At 41.2% G+C, this 16,022-nt stretch overlaps 1 protein-coding gene across 6 annotated transcripts in view; it reads right to left on the reverse strand.

The window, feature by feature from the left end:
- Positions 1 to 12,838, reverse strand: part of ICA1L (islet cell autoantigen 1 like) — a 95,324-nt gene extending 82,486 nt beyond the window's left edge. Inside the window, exons 1-3 of one of the 6 annotated variants that reach the window (XM_055379415.2) lie at positions 12,690 to 12,799; positions 11,601 to 11,727; positions 10,613 to 10,682 (exon numbers count right to left, since the gene is read on the reverse strand). The gene's annotated coding sequence lies outside the window, so the exon portion shown is untranslated. Of the gene's footprint in view, positions 1 to 10,612; positions 10,683 to 11,600; positions 11,728 to 12,261; positions 12,561 to 12,689 lie in introns of those variants that run through there. The other 5 variants (XM_055379418.2, XM_055379419.2, XM_031008828.3 and 2 more) reach the window with 5 other exon arrangements.
- Between the last annotated feature and the right edge of the window lie 3,184 nt (positions 12,839 to 16,022).

A 16,022-nucleotide genomic window follows, 5' to 3' on the forward strand; every position in this document is an offset into this window, starting at 1 on the left:
GACACATTTCTCAGGACGTATCCCTGTTGCTATGTGGTGGATGGCTGTATCATATACATCATACTTTAAAGGCTCTGCCTGACTAATCTTTCATCAACCGCCCATTAATTCAGAAATGGTTTTTGGCTCTGGCAAATCAATAAGTATATTAGATTATAGGCTCTTTTGTCTGTCTCCTTTCATGGATGGAGATGAAATGAAGCCTTAACTACAATTATTAAGGGTAACTGATATGAAAGACAAACCAACAAGTGACAAATTGAGGATCTGCCCCTCAAACCGCCCTAAAGAATACATTTTATAAAGTATCGGCTTCAACATTAGATTACAATTGAATTCAGATTATAAATATAAATCTTTTCAGGTCAGATCTTAATTACTGTTTAGCCAAACATGATTTGGTTACTGAGATACTGATCTAGTCCAGGACTACAGTAGTTGAAATTTACACACAGAGATACTATAACTCATGCAGAACAAAAATTAGCTGAAATTTTAAAATAGTCCCAATATGACAGTCAGTTTCATATGCATATTTAATGCCAGCTTTGTTCTGGGTGCTATGATTGACACTGTAATCATAACATCAATAAGACACTGACATAGCAAAATTCAATTACATTAAATGCAAACCTGTGTTTATCTAAAGTAGAAAGAATATGGCAATTACTTTTCACCATTCAATCAGTCCCACAAATCCCACACTAAGCAGGTAAGTTACCCACAGAGAGGTTACCATCTTGACCTAATATTCTTATGAAAGGACTAGATCTTAATAATTTTTCAAAAAGGATTCAAAATTATGCAAAAGGTACTTTTCTTAGAGTTTAAGATATTTTAAAGTTCCTGATAATCTTAGTACTACTGCTTACTAAAATAATAATCATTATACCTATAGAACCCTGAAAACTTTTTAAACATTTTCACACATTTTATCTCCTTTGGTCTTCATAATATCCCCAGAAAGCTAAAAATGGCAGGTTTTATTATCCCAGTTTCATAAAGGAAGTAGCCAAGACCCTGTAAAATTAACGGAATTTTCTTAAATTTCTTTAATTCACATGCATTAAGAACATTTTTGTCTGGGTGCAGTGGCTTATGCCCAGTACATTGGGAGACCATGGCAAGAGGATCACTTGAGGTCAAGACCAGTCTGGGCAACATAGTGAGACCCTGTCTCTAAAAAAAATTTTTTTTTTAATTTACTGTGTGTGGTGGCACATACCTGTAGTCCTAGCTACTCAGGAGGCTGATGGGGGAAGATTGCTTGAGCCCAGGAGTTCAAGGTTACAGTAAACTATGATCATGCCACTGCACTCCAGCCTGGGCAACAGAGTGAGACTCTGTCTCAAAATAATAATAATAATAATAATAATAATAATAATAATAATAATAATAATAATAAAAAATGGGAAAATAGAAAAGGAACACCAATGTGGTTGATCCAAACACATTAAAAATGACATTAAATATAAATGGACTATGTAACACCATTAAAAAGCAGAGATTGTAATACAGGATAGACAAGTACAACCCAAATACATGTAATTTAAAAGAAACATACTTTAGGCTGGGTGCAGTGGCTCACACCTGTAATCCCAGCACTTTGGGAGGCCGAGGCAGGCAGATCATGAGGTCAAGAGTTTGAGACCAGCCTGGCCAACATGGTGAAACCCCGTCTCTCCTAAAAATACAAAAATTAGTCCAATGTGGTGACTCATGCCTGTAATTCCAGCTACTTGGGAGGCTGAGGCAGGAGAATTGCTTGAACCTGGGACACGGAGATTACAGTGTGCCAAGATCACGCCATTGCACTGTAGCTTAGGCAAGGGAGAAAGACTGTGTCTCAAAAAAAAAAAAAAAGAAAGAAACATACTTTAAACACAAATACACAGAGAAGTTAAAAGAAAAAGCATAAAGATATACTGCATAAACATTAACTATATATTAATGTCTGAAAAAACAGGTTTCAAGATAAATAATATTTCCAGGGATAAGATGGACATTTAATAATAAGAGGGTCAATTTATCAAGAAGACATAGCAGGCCGGGCACAGTGGCCCATGCCTGTAATTCCAGCACTTTGGGAGGCCGAGGTAGGTGGATCACCTGAGGTAAGGAGTTCAAGACCAGCCTGACCAACATGGTGAAACTCCGTCTCTACTAAAAATACAAAAATTAACTGGGTGTGGTGGCGGGTGCCTGTAATCTCAGCTACTTGGGAGGCTGAGGCAGAATTGCTAGAACCCAGGAGGCAGAGGTTACAGTGAGCTGAGATTGTGCCATTGCACTCCAGACTGGGGGACAGGGCGAGACTCCATTTCAAAATAAAATAAAATAATAAAAATACAAAAATTAGCCAGGAGTGGTGGCTCGCACCTGTAGTCCCAGCTACTAGGGAGGCTGAGGCAGGAGAATCACTTGAACCTGGGAGGCAGAGGTTGCAGTGAACCAAGACTGTGCCACTGCACCCCAGCCTGGGTACAGGGTGAGACTATCTCAAAAAAAAAAAAAAAAAAAGACATAGCAATCTTAACTATGGATGTTACTAAATAACAAAGCTCCCAAATACAAGAAAAAAAAATAACCTGACAGAACTAAAAAGAGAAACTGTCAAATTTACAATCACAATGAGGGACTTAACACTGCCCCCAGAATAGTAACTGACATAAGTAGACATTTTTTTAAAAAAGTGAAGGCCAGGTGCAGTGGCTCACACCTGTAATCCCAGAACTTTGGGAGGCTGAGGCGGGCGGATCACTTGAGGTTAGGAGTTCGAGACCAGCCTGGCCAACATGGTGAAACCCCATCTCTACTAAAAACAAAAATTAGCTGGTTGTGGTGGCACATGCCTATAATCCCAGCTATTGGGGAGGCTGAGGCAGGAGAATCAGTTGAACCCAGGATACGGAGGGTGAGTAAGCCAAGATGATCCTACTGCACTCCAGCCTGGGCAACAAAGTGAGATTCAGACTCAAAAAAAAAAAAAAGTGAAACCATGAAAGTTTTAAGCAAGCCTCCACCTCCTTTTTTTTTTTTTTTGAGCAACTTTTAACCAACTTGACCTAAATGACATTTATACACCAGTCCACCCACCAAGAGCAGAATACATTATTTTTCCCTAAGAGTAACTGGAAGATTCACCGAAACAGACCATATGCTAGGCAGAAAAATAAAAGTATTGAAATAACACAGATAACATTCTTGGGCTACAATATTACTACTTTAGAAATCAATAGAAACCAGGTGTTGTAGCTCCCATTTGTAATCCCAGTGATTCAGGAGAGTGAAGCAGGATTGCTTGAGGCCAGGAGTTTGAGACCTGTCTCAGCAACACAGTAAGACCTCATTTCTACAAAAAAAAAAAAAAAAAAAAAAGGCCAGAAGTGCTGGCACACGTCTGTAGTGTAAGTGACTTTGGAGGCTGAGGTGGGAGGATCGCTTGAGCCCAGGAAGTGTGAGGCTGCAGGGAGTGAGCAATGATCATGCCACCGTGCTCCAGGCTGGGTGACAGAGCAAGACTCTGTCTCTATAAAAAAAAAGTAAAAAGTTTTAAACAGGAATCAATAGCAATTGGATATCTAGAAAATTCCCAAATATTTGGAAATAACATATATCTAAATAAATAGGCCAGGCATGGTGGCTCACACCTGTAATCCCAGCACTTTGGGAGGGCGAGGCAGGTGGATCGCCTGAGGTCAGGAGTTCGAGACCAGCCTGGCCAACATGGTGAAACCCCGTCTCTACTAAAAATACAAAAATTAGCTGGACATGGTGGCAGGTGCCTGTAATCCCAGCTACTCAGGAGGCTGAGGCAGGAGAATCTCTTGAACCGGAGAGGCAGAGGTTGCAGTGAGTTGAGATTGTGCCATTGCACTCCAGCGTAGGCAACAAGAGTGAGACTTCATCTTAAAAAAAAAAAAGAATAAATATAAATAAATAAATAAAGGGTCAAAGAAATCAGAGAGGAATTTTAAAATATTTTAAACTCAATGATAATAAAAACATACCCAAAGTTGTGGAATTCAACTAAAGCATGATTAGAAAAAAGCTTACAGCTTTAAATACCCACATTAGAAAAAAAAAGGGCCGGCACAGTGGCTCACACCTGTAATCCCAACACTTTGGGAGGCCGAGGCAGGCAGATCACTTGAGGTCAGGAGTTTGAGACCAGCCTGGCCAACATGGTGAAACCCCACCTCTACTAAAAATACAAAAATTAGCCGGGTGTGGTGGCAAGCGCCTGTAATCCCAGCTACTTGGGAGGCTGAGGCAGGAGAATCAGTTGAACCTGGGAGGCGGAGGTTGCAATGAGCCAAGAACATATCACTGCACTCCAGCCTAGGTGACAAAGTGAGACTCCATCTCAATAAAAAAAGAAAAAAAAGATATAAAATCAATTATCTATGCTTCCACCTTAAGAAGTTAGAAAAAGAGGAGCAAATTAAACCCCAAGTAGAAGAAATAAAATAATAAAGTCAGTAAATAGAGAATGGACAAATAAGAAAATTAAAGTTAAAAATGAGTTGATTTGAAAAAATTATTAAATTTAAAAAGCTTCTAGTAAGACTGATCAACAAAGAAAGAAAAACATAAATGAGCAATATTAGGAATAAAAGAGGCCGGGCTTGGTGGCTCACGCCTGTAATCCCAGCACTTTGGAAGGCTGAGGTGGGCGGATCACGAGGTCAGGAGATCGAGACCATCCTGGCTAACATGGTGAAACCCCGTCTCTACTAAAAAAGTTACAAAAAATCAGCCGGGTGCGGTGGCGGGCGCCTGTAGTCCCAGCTACTCAGGAGGCTGAAGCAGGAGAATGGCGTGAACCCAGGAGGCGGAGCTTGCAGTGAGCCGAGATAGCACCACTGCAGTCCGGCCTGGGCAAAAGAGAGAGACTCCGTCTCAAAAAAAAAAAAAAAAAAAAAAAAAAAAGGAATAAAAGAAGGAACGTCACTATAGATCCTACAGACATTAAAAGAGTAAGAAAGGTATATTTTTAACAACTTTATGCCAAAAGATTCTACAACTTAAGTTAGACAAATTCTTTGAAAAATGCAACTTACCAAAAACTAACACAAGAAAGAATCATCCATATTATCTTATACTCATTTTAAAAAGTGAATAAATAATTTTTTAAATCCCATGAAAACAAAACGAAACCCTTTCAGAACCAGATGGCTTCACTGCTGAATTTGGTCAAACATTTAGGATGTAACCAAACTTACTCTTTCATAGAGTAGAAGAGGAAAGAATAGTTCCCAATTCATTTTATGAGCCAGCATAACTTTGCCCTCTAAACCAAACAGACATTACAAGAAAAGATTATTACAGATCAATTTTTTTTTTTTTTTTTTTTGAGACAGAGTCTTGCTCTGTCGCCCAGGCTGGAGTGCAGTGGCGCAATCTCGGCTCACTGCAAGCTCCGCCTCCCGGGTTCACGCCATTCTCCTGCCTCAGCCTCCCCAGTAGCTGAGACTACAGGCACCTGCCACCGCGCCTGGCTAATTTTTTTGTATTTTTTAGTAGAGACGGGGTTTCACCGTGGTCTCGATCTCCTGACCTCGTGATCCGCCCGCCTCGGCCTCCCAAAGTGCTGGGATTACAGGCGCCTACAGACTAATATTTTTATTAAATATGAATGCAAAAACCCTTCACAAAATCCTAACAAATCTAATATAGTAGTATGTGTGTGAGTGTGTATGTATGTATATGTGTATGTGTATATATATATATGGATAAAACATGACTAACTAGGTGGAATTTATGCCAGGGATGCAAGATTTGTTTAGCATTTCAAAATCAGTCTATGGGCCAGGTGCGGTGGCTCACGCCAGTAATCCCAGAACTTTGGGAGGCTGATGTGGGTGGATCACCTGAGATCAGGAGTTCCAGAGGAGCCTGGCCAACATGGTGAAACTCCATGTCTACTAAAAATACCAAAATTAGCCAGGTGTGGCTGGGCATGGAGGCTCATGCCTGTAATCCGAGCACTTCAGGAGGCTGAGGCAGGTGCATCACCTGAGGTCAGGGGTTGGAGATCAGCCTGGCCAACAGAGAAACCCTGCCTCTACTAAAAAATACAAAAATCAGCTGGGTATGGTGGCATCTGCCTGTAATCCCAGCTACTCAGGAGGCTGAGGTAGGAGAATTGCTTGAATCCGGGAGGTGGAGGTTGCAGTGAGCTGAGATCACACCACTGCACTTCAGCCTGGGCGACAGGGTGAGACTCTGTCTTTTTAAAAAAAAAAAAAAAAAAAAAAACTCCTCTTTGGCCGGGCATGGTGGCTCACATCCGTAATCCCAGCACTCTGGAAGGCTGAGGTGGGTGGGTCACTTGAGGTCAGGGGTTCAAGAGCAGCCTAGCCAACATGGTGAAACCTTGTCTCTACTAAAAATGCAAAAATTATACGGGCGTGGTGGTGCACTCCTGTAATCCCAGCTACTCAGGAGGCTGAGGCAGAGGAATAGCTTGATTTCAGGAGGAGGTGGTTGCAGTGAGCCGAGAGTGCACCACTGTACTCCAGCCTGGGTGACAAAGCAAGACTCCATCCCGAAAAAAAAAAGAAAACAACAACAAAAAAACCCACAGAGCTAACATCATCCTTAACTGTGAAATAGTGAATATTTTCCTTTAATATTGGGAAAGAGGTAAAGATGACTGCTCACACCACTTCCACATTTAAAAGGAAAAGGCAAAGATGTCTTTATTCACAGGTGACATGATTATGTATGCAAAAAATCCTAAAGAATCTTTTAAAAATCTACTAGATCTAATGCAACAGATCTGAGCAAATTCAGCAGTTAGTGAATTAGACAATGTAAAACAAATGTATCATATTTCTATATATTAGTAGCAAACAATTAGGAAGTGACTTTTTTTTTTTTTTTTGTACAGATGGAGTCTCCCTATGTTGCCCAGGTTGGTCTCAAACTCCTGGCCTCAAGTGATTCCCCTCGCCTAGACTTCCAAAGTGCTAGGATTATAGGTGTGAGCCACCACACCCAGCCTAGAAAGTGAAATTTAAAATCCACTCTCATTTTTAATAACATCGAAAGTCATGAAATATTTAGCAACAAATTCAGTGAAATATGTACCACAGTGCTATTAAAAACTATTAGCACATTGCTGAGAAAAATTAAAGAACACACAGAAATAGATCCATAAATATACAACCAAATGATTTCTGACAAGGGCACTGACATAGTTTGGATGTTTGTCCCCTCCAAATTTCATGTTGACATGTGATCCCTAATATTGGAGGTTGGGCCTTCTGGGAGGTCATGGGGGCAGATTCCTCATGAATGGCTTGGTGATGAGTGAGTTCTTACTCTGTAAGTTCATGTGAGAGCTGGCTGTTTAACAGAGTTCGGCCCCCTTCCCTCTCTCACCATGCGATGCCTGCTCCCACTTCACCTTCCTCCATGATGGAAGAAACTTGAGCCCCTCATCAGATGCAGATGCTGCACCATGCTTCTTGTACAGCCTGCAGAACTGTGAGCCAAATAAACTGCTTTTCTTTATAAATTTCGCAGTCTCAGGTATTCCTTTATAGTAACACAAAATGGACTAACAGAGGCGCCAAAGCAATTCATTGGTGGAAAGGACTGACTTTTAACAGACAATACGAGGACAACCAGATATCCATATGTCAAAAGAATTGCTCAACTCTTAATTAACATCATTTACAAAGAGTAATTCAAAATGTGTAACAGACTTAAATGTAAAATTTAAAACTGTAAAACTCCCGGCTAGGCGCGGTAGCTCACACCTGTAATCCCAGCACTTTGGGAAGCTGAGGCAGGCGAATCACAAGGTCAGGAGTTCGAGACCAGTCTGGCCAATATGGTGAAACCCCGTCTCTATTAAAAATACAAAAAATTAGCTGGGCGAGGTGGCAGGCTCCTGTAGTCCCAACTATTGAGGAGGCTGAGGCAGGAGAATCGCTTGAACCTAGGAGGCAGAGGTTGCAGTGAGCCGAGATCGTGCCACTGCACTCCAGCCCGGGCGAGAGCACGAGACTCCATCTCAAAAAACTGTAAAATTCCCAGAAGAAAAAAATCTTTGCAACCTTGGGGCAGACAATGATTTCTTAGACTATTTAAAACATGCATTATAAAAGAAAAAAAATCAAGAAGTTAGATTTCACCAAAATTTAAAATTGCTATTTGAAAAACACAATTCCGAAAATGAAAAGTTTGGAAGAAACTTTTCATACGTACACACACATATGAACAGACCTGTGTTCTGAATATATGAAGAATAATTACAACTGAGTAATAAGAAAATCTCATTTTAATAGATAAATTACTTGAGCAAACTAACAAAAGATATTCATATACAGTCATGCATTGCTTAACTGTGGGGATATGTTCTGAGAAATGTGTCATTAGATGATTTTATCATTGTGAGAACATCATAGAATGTACTTATACAAACCTAGATGTTATAAGCCTACCACATACCTAGGGGCTATTGCTCCCAGGCTACAAACCTGTACAGCATGTTACTGTACTGAATACTGTAGGCAACTGCAACACAATGATGGTAAGTATTTGTGTATCTAAACATGTCCAACCACTGAAACGGTACAATAAAAATATGCTATTACAATCTTATGTGACTATTATCATATCTGTGGTCCATCATTGACCAAAACACCTTTATGCAGTATATGACTGTATACTAATGGCCATTAAGCATATAAAAATATATTCAACAACATTATTCATCAGGGAAACAAAAATTAAAACCACGAAGAGATATCAGCACACCCCCATTTGATCTTGCTAACAACCAATCTGTCAATTCAAAGTGCTGACAACAATGAGGAACAACTGGAACCTTCATACATAGGTCGTGGGAATATAAAATGGGTATAACCACTTCAGAAAAAATTGAGTTTCTTGGAAACGCACACAATCCAGCAATTGTATTCTTATGTATTTACCTAAGATAAATGAAAAATATGCCCAAAGACCTGTAAATGTTCTTGCCAGCTTTATTCAAAATAGCCAAAAATTAGAATATCTATTAACAGGTGAATAAACAAATTATAGTATAGTGTGCAATGGAATACCACTCAGCAACAAAAAAACTACAAACCAAGTAATTAATGAGTAAGGGGTGTTTTTATGGGGTGATGAAAAAGTTTTCAAACTAGAGAGAACTGGTGATCTCACAACATTGTGAAAACAATAAATATCACTGAATTGTACACTTCGAAACGGTTGTTTGGGTTTGTTTAGCCAAAGTAAAAAAGAAAAAAAAAGGCTAATTGTATATTATCTGAATTTCCCCTCAAAAACAAAAAAAAAACTTTTGATAAAAGAGCAGGAATGAATTCTCAACCCACAATGATACACCAATACACATCCACAGTAATAGCTTAAATGACAAAGACTGACAACACCAAAATTGGTGAGAATGTGAGTAACTGGAACTCATATATTGCTGATGAAAGCATTAGATGGTATAACCATTTTGGAAAATGATCTAGCAGTTTCTCATAAAACTAAACATGCTGCTACTTCATGACCTAGCAACTCCACCGCTAGGTATTTAAAGCTTTATGTGGGCAGAGATTTTCATCTGTTTGTGAGCAAACAGTGCAAGACACACAGTAGATACTCAATAAGTATTTACCAAATGAATGTCTACTTATTTTAGCATTGTAATAAAAAACTAGAAACAATCTAAGTATATTAATAAAAAGCTACACAGATAAAAATGTAGTATATTCATATGACAGAATACTATATAAAACAATTAAGGCTGGGCACGGTGGCTCACGCCTGTAATCCCAGCAATTTGGGAGGCTGAGGCGGGTGGATCACCTAAGGTCAGGAGTTCGAGACCAGCCTGAACAATACGGTAAAACCCCCATCTCTACTAAAAATAAGAAAATTAGCTGGGCGTGACGGCATGTGCTTGTAGTCCCAGCTACTTGGGAGGCTGAGACAGAAGAATCGCTTGAACCCAGGAGGCAGAGGTTGCAGTGAGCTGAGATCGCGCCACTGCACTCCAGCCTGGGTGACAGAGCAAGACTCTGTCTCAAAACAACAACAACGACAACAACAAAACAACAAAAAACATTTAAAACAAATACGTCAGTGGCTAAAACTATCAATATCAATCCAAATCAATTTTTAAAATAATACTGAGTGAGGCCAGACGTGGTGGCTCACGCCTGTAATCCCAATACTTTGGGAGGCTGAGGCGGGCGGATCACGAGGTCAGGAGATCGAGACCATCCTGGCTAACACGGTGAAACCCCGACTCTACTAAAAATATAAAAAATCAGCCGGGTGCGGTGGCGGGCGCCTGTAGTCCCAGCTACTCCGGAGGCTGAGGCAGGAGAATGGCGTGAACCCGGGAGGCGGAGCTTGCACTGAGCCGAGATCCTGCCACTGCACTCAGCCTGGGCGACAGAGCGAGACTCTGTCTCAAAAAAATAAAATAAAATAAAATAACACTGAGTGAAAAACACAAATGCAGGCTATATGCAATATGATGTAACTTATTTAAAATTTAAAAACACATGCAATAATAGACACGTATAAAATATAATTTAAAAAACACAAAACACAGATACCAACTCATGATGTTGAGTACCTGAAAACGGATGGGTGGGATGAGACTTCAGCTTTATTGGAAATGTTTTATTTCCTTATCTAAAAAAATACTAGAAAGAAATACAACAAAATGTTAACAGTTGTTAATGTCGGCCTCTGTAAATATAGATATTGTGTTACTTTAGTCTTTTTAATCTCAACTAAATTAAAAGGAATTTTAGTCTTTTTTTATCTCAACTAAATTAAAAAAGGAATTTTAAAACCCTAGTGTTACATGCAAGTGAGTCAATAATGGCAAAATAATAATGAGATACATAGAAGGTGACTAACTTTTAATGGTGAATACTGGATCCAAGCACAAGTTTGAAAATTTTGATTTCCAAAAAAAACACAAAACTTAAGTGATGAATGAAAAATAGACAAAATGGAAGAGGGTAATAAGAATATTATTAAATAACAAAATCTACTTCGAACGAGGAAATCTTTCCAGTTACAGATACATTTAAAACTCACATATCCCATCTGTTGTTGTTAAAGAATATAAAAAGAATAAAATTTTAAAGGAACACAGTGAGTACTGAAAAAGGTAAAGTATAAAAGTACAGAAAAAATGTAAATATAGAATTGCACAATGAAATCACAATGTTTGGCAGTATAGTAGAACAAGACAGTATATTATCCATTTTGTATCTAATATTTTGATATCTGGTCCTAGTTCCATAACTGGTATAAACTTTGTTTTATATTTTTATGATATTTATAATAAAAATATGGCATCCTACTTTTTCCACCAGTTCTCATATTTGCAATTTTTCCTCTTTGGACTGGCTGATCTCTGAGCACCCTTCTAACTCTAAAATTAAACTGGTAATTAGAACACTGCCTTCCACAGAGCTGTTTCAACGACTAGATAAACAATCATTTTGAACTATTAAATAAAGAGATTTCAAAGAATACTGGGTATGATAGGCACAGATAACAAATACTAAACGATTTAAAATTTTGGTCACATAAAAATACATACATACCATTCGGAGATGTTTACTCGGCCAGTAAATATATAATTAACTCCTACTAAAGGATGAGGCACCTGTGGCTATTCCATAAATACTGATGTGAAGATGATTAAAGTAATATCGTCTTACAGTACGTCGCCTGAGTCAGAACCAAATAAATCAATACATAAATACTTTTGGGAAAAATCAAAACCATGGAAAAATGTTATCTTCCCAACAATCTATTTTACAGAGACCCATAGTTTATAACAGCTTTTATCCTGTGTGCATTAAGATCATCTATTACACGAAAAATGATTCCACCCCCTCTACTGGCAACGCCCCAGCATCGCGGGTGAGCTGCCAGGATGGACTCCCCGCTTTCCCCTCTCCGTCTTCCTTAGAGCATCAGGTATCTGACCACTGACATCACCTGGGCACCTGACCCGCTGACGCGCGTTTCCAGGAGCCAGATCTGTGCCGTGGGGTCGGGTTGCCCGCCTAAGGAGCAGGATCTGTGCGCGGAGCCCCTCGCGGGCCCGTGCATTCTGCAGTTCAGCTCAAACTGCACATTTACTATGTTTTGTTTTTATTCATCGGTTGCCAATTAGTTTCTAAGGAAGACATTCCCATTACAAAATAATAGCGAAATAAAAATAAGCACCACGTTAAAAAGAGGTCAGCAGGGAAGCACCTGAAGGCTGTTTGGGTGATCCGCCGCCGCCTCTATTAGGAGCGACCTCCACCGCCGAGGGAAATCACCCAAACGAGCCCCAGGCTGCCGCGCTCCTTCACTACAGCGAGCGTGGCCGGGAGGCGCCCTTCGGCCGCAGGGGACCCAGCCACGCCAGAAACCGCTCCTTGCGGGTTTTGCCTGGGGGGAGGCCGGAAGAATCCCGAGCAGGGCCTCGCCTGGAAGAAGGCCGCAGGCAGCGGCCGGGGTCCCCCAGAGAACCGAGGAGGCCAGCAAGGCCCCGAGAAGCCGCGCGCGCGCGCGTGTGGCCGGAGCCTCCCGCCGCGCCCCCGCCTCCCGGCGTCGCCATGGGAACCCGGGATTTGGTCTCCGGGCCTGACCGCCGCCTGAGGGGGAATAGGGGCGGACGGGAGGCAGCAGAAGCTTACCGGCGCCGCTCCTCCGCCTCCTCGGGTCGCGTTCGGCCGCACGGGGATCCGTCCCGGCACCCGTTCCGGCCACCGCCCGCGAGCCCCGCGCCGACTCCCGGCCCTCCTGCAGCCAGTGCCCCTCCGCACCAGTGCGTGGAGGTGTCAGGCTCCCGCTGCGGGAGGCGGGAGATTTAAACCGCGCGACCTGGCGTCCGCGTTCGCCCCCCTCGGGCGCCGGCCTGACCCCGCCACCGGCCCGACTCGGGACCGGAGCATCTCTCGGTCTGCTCTTGAATGAACTCGGGGACCCTCTCTATTCCTCCTTTCCCGATTTCCTCTTTACTTAATAAAGTGAAATGACAAACACCAAACCGGTCAGAACATTACGAGGAGCTGAGTGTGAGCTCTCTGAGGCGTGGGGAAGTGGAAGGCATTGGCCCGGGGCCCTCCCGGCTCCCTCCAAGCACCACCACCCCCGGACCTGCCGGGCTTTCTGGGGCGGCCCCTTAGCACCAGTGCTCCGTACGCGGAAAGCGTTCGCCCGCTGTATTGAACTCCCGTGTTAAAGGTTTAAAGAAGTCTAAGTTAACAACCGTTCATAACCAATCTCAAATGCACATATCCATATCCGTAATGCTTATGATGAATCTTCAAGAGTAAAAGGTAAAACCGGATCCTGAAAGTCTCAGGAAAAAAACAAAAAGGAAGGCAAAACTATTTACTACTAGTAGGAGATAATTTAATAAATTCAAACTGCATTCTTTTTAAAGGTGACTCCAAAACTTAAAAGAACTTTCCTAAAGCAGCAGAATATGAATTATTAATTACAACTGCGACACATAGGCTAGCAAAGAATTAGGTTAACACTCGAGGTGATAATTAAAATCTGTATGATGACAAAGATGGTGTGAGGTTCTAAAATTTATTTTATTTTATTTTATTTTATTTTATTTGAGACGGAGTCTCGCTCTGTCGCCCAGTCCGGAGTACAGTGGCGCGATCTCGGCTCACTGCAAGCTCCGCCTCCCGGGTTCACGCCATTCTCCTGCCTCAGCCTCCCGAATAGCTGGGACTACAGGCGCCCGCCACCACGCCTGGCTAAGTTTTTTGTATTTTTAGTAGAGTCGGGGTTTCACCGTGTTAGCCAGGATGGTCTCGATCTCCTGACCTCGTGATCCGCCCGCCTCGGCCTCCCAAAGTGCTGGGATTACAGGCATGAGCCACCGCGCCCGGCCGAGGTTCTGGAATATTAACAGTACAAAATACTCACCTTAACCTGGAAATTATACTTTTAGAATAGGAAAAGTGGCAAGCTACAGAGGGTTAATTTGGACTGAAAACATTAAATGTCTTTGGACTTTTACCCTGAGATATTTGGATTTCAAGGAATAGGCAAATACCTGAGATTATGTGCAAAATTTTGTTTTTTGAGGAGTCTACAGCTTTCCTCAGAAGGGTAAAAATTAGCGTTTGGCAAACATGAGTGATTGACCTATTTCCTTGGGATGGCTTTCCTGAATCTTACTAAATGAGGCATTTCTCCTAAGGGGCATACTGCTCTCTGGCTGTAACGATCTACCTGCCTGTCTTCCCCATTAGGTGCTGAGCTGCTTCAAAGCTGCTCCTCCCTTACGCATTTCTGCAGCCTTAGCACCTAGCACAGTGCCTAATACAAACTAGGTCCTGAATGAATGTTGAGTCCATCAATGAACGAAATGAAACAAAGATAGCTAATTCACAACTGAAGGATACATTATAAAATATCTGAAAAGAACAGATTATCTTTCTCACCAAGGAATAAATAACGTGGCAAGCGAAATGACTTTCAAATGTTACTATGCCCCATAGTAAAGTTCTTGGGGTATTTTAGAAAATGTTTGTTCCAACAAGATGAAGTTTTAAGTCAAGAGAACAGTAAACTAATATCTCCTTCAGCTCAATCTGAGGCCGACTAAAGTCCTCCAAGGAACACACCAGGAAGTCAAAATAATGGCTACCGGCTGGGCCTGTTGCTTTTATTCACTTAACTGGGTAAAATTACAGAAAGATACACAGTATCTCCAAGCCATTAATGAAGTGTAGTATTTACACTTCATATAATCACTTTTTCTTCACAAGTCGCTAAGGAAACATGGTGGCACAGTGTAGGAATAGTATCAGAAAATAATGTAGAGCTAGCTGCTGATGCTTCTCCTGGACAGGAGTCAAGTCTCTCATATTTCATAAATGCCTGTGGAATGAATTCTTTCTTCAGCTGTTGGATACAATGTTTAAATGGCTTGCACTAGGAAGAGCGTGGTAGTTCACGCCTATAATCCCAGCACTTTGGGAGACTGAGGCAAGCGGAGCACTTGTGGTCAGGAATTTGAGAACAGCCTGGCCAACATGGTGAAACCCTGTTTCTACTAAAAATTCAAAAATTAGCCCCATGTGGTGGCGTGCACCTGTAATCCCAGCTACGTGGGAAGCTGAGGAATGACAATCACTTGAACCCAGGAGGCAGAAGTTGCAAGCCGGGATTGTGCCACTAAACTCCAGCCTGGGCGACAGAGCAAGTCTCTACTTGCACCAGTCTCTTAACAAAAGGAGGCAGCTCAGTCATTACATTTTAGTGTTGCATAAAACCTCTTTAGAAAGTGAAATAATTTAACACCTTTAAAGTACTTTTAAATTTCATTTAGAAGTACATTTATTGAACTGTTATTTAACTTTCTATCCTTTCTATCAACATATAATACACTTATACTAAGGGGAAAAAAGGGGTTTTCCTCCATTGTATAGACTTTTACAAGCTAACTAGACAAGAACATTAGATGACTTGGAATGTAGGGCTCCACAAATGGGATCCAAACCTAGAGTCTTAGTTTCTTTAAAGACTAATGGTCTTCACTTTTGTTTTTGTGCAAACCTTTGGTTAATCTCCCAAATAAAACCTCAGTGGATATTAGAAAACACTAAAAATTATTCTACTGTTTTGTACTGTTTTACTAAGGATTAGAGGTCTATTGAATCTGACATCATACAAAAAGCTCTATTTCTTCAAGGCATTCCAGTTTCTTTGTAATCTGTTGGATTTTACCGAAGACGTCAGGAGAAGCATTATAGGTCAGTGACAGTGGGGCCACGGAGAGCTATCTTCCCAGATACCCAAATGAGTAATTAGATACTGCAAGCTAAACATTCTGTCTCTTCCCTACTACATTTCTGTTTATTCAAGTAAAGCTAGAAGCAGTATTAGAATTTGACACAATTCTAGAATTAGAATTACTACGATGATTTTAAATGTGAAGTGTTATCGACATCGTTTTAAAAATTATTTCCTCCCCCTGAAACAACCATTGAACTTCATCT

Source organism: Gorilla gorilla, chromosome 11, assembly GCF_029281585.2.
Source record: "Gorilla gorilla gorilla isolate KB3781 chromosome 11, NHGRI_mGorGor1-v2.1_pri, whole genome shotgun sequence".
Taxonomy (NCBI): domain Eukaryota; kingdom Metazoa; phylum Chordata; class Mammalia; order Primates; family Hominidae; genus Gorilla; species Gorilla gorilla.